Source organism: Lissotriton helveticus, chromosome 3_1 (assembly GCF_964261635.1).
Source record: "Lissotriton helveticus chromosome 3_1, aLisHel1.1, whole genome shotgun sequence".
Classification (NCBI taxonomy): Eukaryota; Metazoa; Chordata; class Amphibia; order Caudata; family Salamandridae; genus Lissotriton; species Lissotriton helveticus.
Genome location: NC_136061.1, coordinates 961,327,082 through 961,334,581, shown reverse-complemented (window position 1 = coordinate 961,334,581; position 7,500 = coordinate 961,327,082).

Below are 7,500 nucleotides of genomic sequence, written 5' to 3'. Positions count from 1 at the left end.
CGGGGAGGCTCTCCCCAGCCTGGCTAGGGTTCAGAAGGTGGGACCGGGCCCGGGGCTTGAGCGCCGGCCGGCCCCGGGGTGCGCGAGCCCCCCGTCCCGCAGGCCACCAGAGGGTCCGGGCGCTGGGGACTGGGCTCCACCGGGGCCCGGGGAGGCTCACACCAGCCTGGATAGGGTTCGGATGGTGGGACCGGGCCCGGGGCTTGAGCTCCGGCCGGCCGGCCCCGGGGTGTGCAAGCCCCCCGTCCCGCAGGCCACCAGAGGGTCCGGGCGCTGGGGACGGGGCTCCACCGGGGCCCGGGGAGGCTCTCCCCAGCCTGGCTAGGGTTTGGAAGCTGGGACCTGGCCCGGGGCTTGAACTCCATCTGGCAGGCCCCGAGGGTGCTGGAGCCCCCTGTCCTGCAAGCCAGTCGAGGGCCTGGGCGCTAGGATCCCTCTGGGCCTGGGGAGGCATTCCCCGGCCTGGCTAGGGTTCGGAACATGGGACCGGGCCCGGGGCTTTAACTCTGTCCGGCAGGTCCCGGGGTGCTGGAGCCCCCGTCCTGCAATCCAGCTGAGGTTCCGGGTGCTGGGGTCCATCGGGGCCTGCAGAGGCTCTCCCTGGCCTGGGGGTAGGGTTTGGAAGCTAAGCCCCAAGCCCGCCATGAGCAGGACGCCGTTTAGGCCCCGGTCGAGCGGGCGAGTGGATTTGTGGAGCCCTGGCCCCAGCCAAGCAGGTTCAGAGCCTCCCCGTGCCAGACTGACGCACCTGAGGGCCCACCGGAGGTCATGCCCGGGCCCCGGCAGCGCATGGGCAGCATATCCCCAGACCTGGTTACCTGGCAGACTGGGACCTGCTGGCACCCTGGCCCTGCCGAGCCCCAGTTCTCTCCCAGGGCTCGACAAATCGACGACCAGATGGCCGAACTTCCCTGAAAGTCCCGATGAGGTGCCATTCGCCTCCCAGATCCCAGCGAGGGCTCCAGGAGGTCGGGTACTTTCACGCTTTGGGTCCCCTCTGTCACCTCGCGTGCAGAGTTTACAAGAAAGGAGGGTAATTTCCCTCCGGATTACTAGGGACAGGGTACGCCCAGACACCCCTCCAAGGCTGGTGGTTCTCTGCCATGGGGACCAGATAGGCTATGCCTGGGTAACACCTCCCTAGGCCACCCGGGGCTTCCTTCCGCCAGGCCGACGGCATGTCAAATTGCCCAGGACGGGCTCCATGGCTCTTGGGCAGTCGTCCCCTGGGCGCCCGGGGCTCCATCCACCCCGGCGGCATGGAAAAGTGGCCAGGACGGGCTCCATGCGTCCCGGGCATTCGTCCCCCGGGCGTCCGGGGCTCCATCCAGGCTGACGGTATGGCAGAGTGCCCGGGTCGGGCTCCATGGTTTTCACGGTGGTCCTCCCCTGGGTGTCTGGGGGCTCCAGGCCGAAGGCATGGAAAAGTGCCCAGGACGGGCTCCATGCGTCCCGGGCATTCGTCCCCCGGGCGTCCGGGGCTCAATCCAGGCTGACGGTATAGCAGAGTGCCCGGGTCGGGCTCCATGGTTTTCACGGTGGTCCTCCCCTGGGTGTCTGGGGGCTCCAGGCCGAAGGCATGGAAAAGTGCCCAGGACGGGCTCCATGCGTCCCGGGCATTCGTCCCGGGACGGGGACGGGGACAGGGACAGGGTCGGGAGAGTCCAGGCGGCTTCACTTCCGTGTCCAGCCATCTGATCGCCCAGATTCCCTCGGCCATCTGGTCGCCCGGATCCCCTCGGGCATCTGGTCGCCCGCAACGCTTTCCTATAAGGGCGACCAGATGGCCGAACTTCCCTGGAAGTCCCGATGAGGTGCCATTCGCCGCCCGGATCCCAGCGAGGGCTCCAGGAGGTCGGGTACATTCGCGCCTTGGGTCCCCTCTGTCACCTCGCGTGCACAGATTACAAGAAAAGGGGGTAATTTTCCTCCGGATTACTAGGGAGAAGGGTACGCCCGGACACCCCTCCGAGGCTGGCGGTTCTCTGCCATGGGGACCAGATGGGCTATGCCTGGGCAACACCTCCCTAGGCCACCCGGGGCTTCCTTCCTCCAGGCCAACCGCATGTCAAATTGCCCAGGACGGGCTCCATGGCTCCTGGGCAGTCGTCACCCGGGCGTCCGGGGCTCCATCCAGGCTGACGGCATGGAAAAGTGCCCAGGACAGGCTCCATGCGTCCCGGGCATTCATCCCCCGGGCGTCCGGGGCTCCATCCAGGCTGACGGCATGGCAGAGTGCCCGGGTCGTGATCCATGGTTTCCAGGGATGTCCTCCCCTGGGTGTCTGGGGGCTCCAGGCCGAATGCATGGAAAAGTGCCCAGGACGGGCTCCATGCGTCCCGGGCATTCGTCCCCTGGGCGTCCGGGGCTCCATCTAGGCTGACGGTATGGCAGAGTGCCCGGGTCGGGCTCCATGGTTTTCACGGTGGCCCTCCCCTGGGTGTCTGGGGGCTCCAGGCCGAAGGCACGGAAAAGTGCCCAGGACGGGCTCCATGCGTCCCGGTCACTCGTACCCCGGACGTCCGGGGCTCCATCCAGGCTGACGGCATGGCAGCGTGCCCGGGTCGGGCTCCATGGGTCCCGGGCAGCCCTCCCCCGGGCGTCCGGGGCTCCCACCTCCAGGCAGACGGCATGTCAAAGTGCCCAGGACGGGCTCCATGAGTCTGGGACAGTCCTCCCCCGGGCGTCTGGGACACCCGTCTCCATGAGGCCAACGGCATAGGCAAAGTACCCAGGACGGGCTCCATGGGTCCCGGGCAGACCTCTCCCCGGGCATCCGGGGCTCCCACCTCCAGGCCGACGGAATGTCAAAGTACCCAGGACGGGCTCCATGGGTCCCGGGCAGCTTCCCCCGGGCGTCCGGGGCACCCACCTCCAGGCCGACGGCATGTCAAAGTACCCAGGACGGGCTCCACGGGTCCCGGGCATTCCTCCCCCCAGGTCGTCCGGGCCCTAGAGCTCCGGTGGTCCAACCTGCGCCTGAGGCCCAGCCGGGGTCCAAGAGCCCTGCCTTGCGTGGGCAGGAAGTCAGGAACCCCACCGCGAAGGCTTGGGATGGATGGGGAGCTGGGAGTCCTTTCGATCCCGGCCATCTGGTCGCCCGCGATGCTTTCCAATGGGGCGACCAGATGGCTGGGCTTCCCTGGAAGTCCCGATGAGGTGCCATTCGCCTCCCGGATCCCAGCTAGGGCTCCATGAGGTCGGGTTCTTTTACGCCTTGGGTCCCCTCTGTCACCTCGCGTGCACGGATTGCAAGAAAGGGGGGTAATTTCCCTCCGGATTACTAGGGGCAGGGTACGCCCGGACACCTCTCCAGGGCTGGTGGTTCTCTGCCCGGGGGACCAGATGAGATATGCCTGGGCAACACCTCCCCCGGGCGTCTGGGGGCTCCATTCTCCGGGCCAACGGCATGGCTCAATGCCCAGGACGGGCTCCACGTGTCCCGGACAGACCGCCCATGGGCGTCCGGGGCACCCATCTCCAGGAGGCCAATGGGATGGCAAAGTACCCGGGAAGGGCTCCACGGGTCCCGGGCAGCCTTCCCCCGGGCGTCCGGGGCTCCCACCTCCAGGCCGACGGCATGTCACACTGCCCAGGACGGGCTCCATGGGCCCCGGACAGACCTCCCCCCGGGCGTCCGGGGCACCCATCTCCAGGAGGCCAACGGGATGGCAAAGTACCCGGGAAGGGCTCCACGGGTCCCGGGCAGCCTTCCCCCGGGCGTCCGGGGCTCCCACCTCCAGGCCGACGGCATGTCACACTGCCCAGGACGGGCTCCATGGGCCCCGGACAGACCTCCCCCGGGCGTCCGGGGCACCCATCTCCAGGAGGCCAACGGGATGGCAGAGTAACCGGGAAGGGCTCCACGGGTCCCGGGCAGCCTTCCCCCGGGCGTCCGGGGCTCCCACCTCCAGGCCGACGGCATGTCACACTGCCCAGGACGGGCTCCATGGGCCCCGGACAGACCTCCCCCTTGCGTCCGGGGCACCCATCTCCAGGAGGCCAACGGGATGGCAGAGTAACCGGGAAGGGCTCCATGGGTCCCGGGCAGCCCTCCCCCGGGCGTCCGGGGCTCCCACCTCCAGGCCGACGGCATGTCACACTGCCCAGGACGGGCTCCATGGGCCCCGGACAGACCTCCCCCGGGCGTCCGGGGCACCCATCTCCAGGAGGCCAACGGGATGGCAGAGTAACCGGGAAGGGCTCCATGGGTCCCGGGCAGCCCTCCCCCGGGCGTCCGGGGCTCCCACCTCCAGGACGAAGGCATGTCAAAGTGCCCAGGGCGGGCTCCACGGGCCCCGGGCAGCCCTCCCCCCGGGCGTTCGGGGCACACATCTCCAGGAGGCCAACGGCATTGGCAAAGTACCCGGGAAGGGCTCCACGGGTCCCGACCAGGCTTCCCACGGGCGTCCCGGGCACCCTCCTCCAGGCCGACGGCATGTCAAAGTGTCCAGGACGGGCTCCATGGGTCCCGGGCAGCCCGCTCCCGGGCGTCCGGGGCTCCCACCTCCAGGCCGACGGCATGTCAAAGAGCCCAGGACGGGATCCACGGGTACCGGGCAGTCCTCCCCCGGGCGTCCGGGGCTCCCATCTCCAGGCCAACGGCATGGCTCAATGCCCAGGACGGGCTCCATGGGTCCCGCGCAGGCCTCCCCCGGACGCGTCCGGGGCAACCATCTCCATGAGGCCAACGGCATTGGCAAAGTACCCGGGAAGGGCTCCACGGGTCCCGGGCAGGCCTCCCCCGGGCGTCCAGGGCACCCACCTCCAGGCCGACGGCATGTAAAAGTGCCCAGGACCAGTTCCACGGGTCCCGGGCAGTCCTCCCCCGGGCGTCCGGGGCTCCCTTCCCCGGGCCAAAGCATTCCAGAGTGCCCAGGACGGGCTCCACGGGTCCCGGGCGTCCAGGGCTCCCTTCCCCGGGCCAACGGCTTGTCAGAGTGCCCAGGACGGGCTACGGGCCCCGGGCGTCCGGGGCACCCTTCCCCGGGCCAGCGGCATGTCAGAGTGCCCAGGACGAGTTCCACGGGACCCGGACGTCCGGGGCTCCCTTCCCCGGGCCAACGGCATACAGGAGTGCCCAGGACGGGCTCCACAGGTCCCGGTCGTCTGGGGCTCCCTTCCCCGGGCCAACAGCTTGTCAGAGTGCCCAGGACGGGCTCCACGGGTCCCGGGCAGTCCTCCCCCGGGCCAACAGCAGGTCAGAGTGCCCAGGACGGGCTCCACGGGTCCCGGGCAGCTCCATGCCCAAACCCATTTGAAAACCCGCCGCAGCGAAGGGGTTATAGGCGGCCATCTATTCGAATGCACAAATGCATGCTGTGACATCGCATTCCTTTACAGCGAGATGCCTTGGCATCGCAAGTCAGTAGATCAACTTGATCTAGAGGACACACAAACTAAAGGCATAATACAATCTATTTTTCAAACTCCAACCTGCGCAACAGGAGGGAAAGTGTTGATATACTAGCCCCTTCAGTGCTAATGACGGCTCCTGCTCGTCACGATTCCAGTAGGGAAGGTGTTGGTACATTCCTTATGTTGGAGCGCCATCTAGAGCAAGTCCGGTAGATAATGTGTTTGCAATAGTAGCGCGCAATGCTTTCCAATGGGGCGACCAGATTGCCGGGCTGACATGGAAGGCCTGAGGTCCAGGGGAGGGCGGCCTCCCCATCCCGGGCGCTGTCCTTGGTCCTGCTGCGTGGCAGGGTGCCCGGGACGGGGTCCTGGAGGGCCCGGGGAGGCTTCCCCCTGCGCCTCCGGGCTTGGGAGCCCAGGCTGGGTCCAGGGGCCCGGCCGGGCCCCGGGTCGGGTGCCACGGCCCTGGGCCCTGTCTCCCAGCCTGCCGCACTGCCAAGGGCCCGGAAAGGGGTTCCGGTGTGCCCGGGGAGCCTCCCCTTGCTTGGCTGGGTTCAGGAGCAGTGGCTAGGGCCCCTGAGGGCCCGGGGAGGGCGGCCTCCCCACCCCGGGCTCTGTCCTTGGTCCTGCTGCGTGGCAGGGTGCCCGGGATGGGGTCCGGAGGGACCGGGGAGGCGTCCCATGCACCTCCGGGCTTGGGAGCCCCGGCTGCGTCCAGGGGCCCGGCCGGGCCCCGGGTCGGTTTCTCCGGCCCTGGGCCCTGTCTCCCAGCCTGCCGCACTGCCAAGGGCCCGGGAAGGGGTTCCGATGTGCCCGGGGAGCCTCCCCTTGCTTGGCTGGGTTCAGGAGCAGTGGCTAGGGCCCCTGAGGGCCCGGGGAGGGCGGCCTCCCCACCCCGGGCTCTGTCCTTGGTCCTGCTGCGTGGCAGGGTGCCCGGGACGGGGTCCGGAGGGACCGGGGAGGCGTCCCATGCACCTCCGGGCTTGGGAGCCCCGGCTGCGTCCAGGGGCCCGGCCGGGCCCCGAGTCGGTTTCTCCGGCCCTGGGCCCTGTCTCCCAGCCTGCCGCACTGCCAAGGGCCCGGGAAGGGGTTCCGGTGTGCCCGGGGAGCCTCCCCTTGCTTGGCGGGGTTCAGGAGCAGTGGCTAGGGCCCCTGAGGGCCCGGGGAGGGTGGCCTCCCCACCCCGGGCTCTGTCCTTGGTCCTGCTGCGTGGCAGTGTGCCCGGGACGGGGTCCGGAGGGACCGGGGAGGCGTCCCATGCACCTCCGGGCTTGGGAGCCCCGGCTGCGTCCAGGGGCCCGGCCGGGCCCCGGGTCGGTTTCTCCGGCCCTGGGCCCTGTCTCCCAGCGTGCCGCACTGCCAAGGGCCCGGGAAGGGGTTCCGATGTGCCCGGGGAGCCTCCCCTTGCTTGGCTGGGTTCAGGAGCAGTGGCTAGGGCCCCTGAGGGCCCGGGGAGGGCGGCCTCCCCACCCCGGGCTCTGTCCTTGGTCCTGCTGCGTGGCAGGGTGCCCGGGACGGGGTCCGGAGGGACCGGGGAGGCGTCCCATGCACCTCCGGGCTTGGGAGCCCCGGCTGCGTCCAGGGGCCCGGCCGGGCCCCGGGTTGGTTTCTCCGGCCCTGGGCCCTGTCTCCCAGCCTGCCGCACTGCCAAGGGCCCGGGAAGGGGTTCCGGTGTGCCCGGGGAGCCTCCCCTTGCTTGGCTGGGTTCAGGAGCAGTGGCTAGGGCCCCTGAGGGCCCGGGGAGGGCGGCCTCCCCACCCCGGGCTCTGTCCTTGGTCCTGCTGCGTGGCAGGGTGCCCGGGACGGGGTCCGGAGGGACCGGGGAGGCGTCCCATGCGCCTCCGGGCTTGGGAGCCCCGGCTGGGTCCAGGGGCCCGGGCGGGCCCCGGGTCGGGTGCTCAGGCCCTGGGCCCTGTCTCCCAGCCTGCCGCACTGCCAAGGGCCCGGAAAGGGGTTCCGATGTGCCCGGGGAGCCTCCCCTTGCTTGTCTGTGTTCAGGAGCTCCATCCGGGGCCCCTGAGGGCCCCGGGGAGGGTGGCCTCCCCACCCCGGGCTCCGTCCTGGGTCCTGCCGCGGGGCAGGGTGCCCGGGACGGGGTCCGGCGGGCCCGGGGAGGCTTCCCCTGTGCCTCCGGGCCTGGGA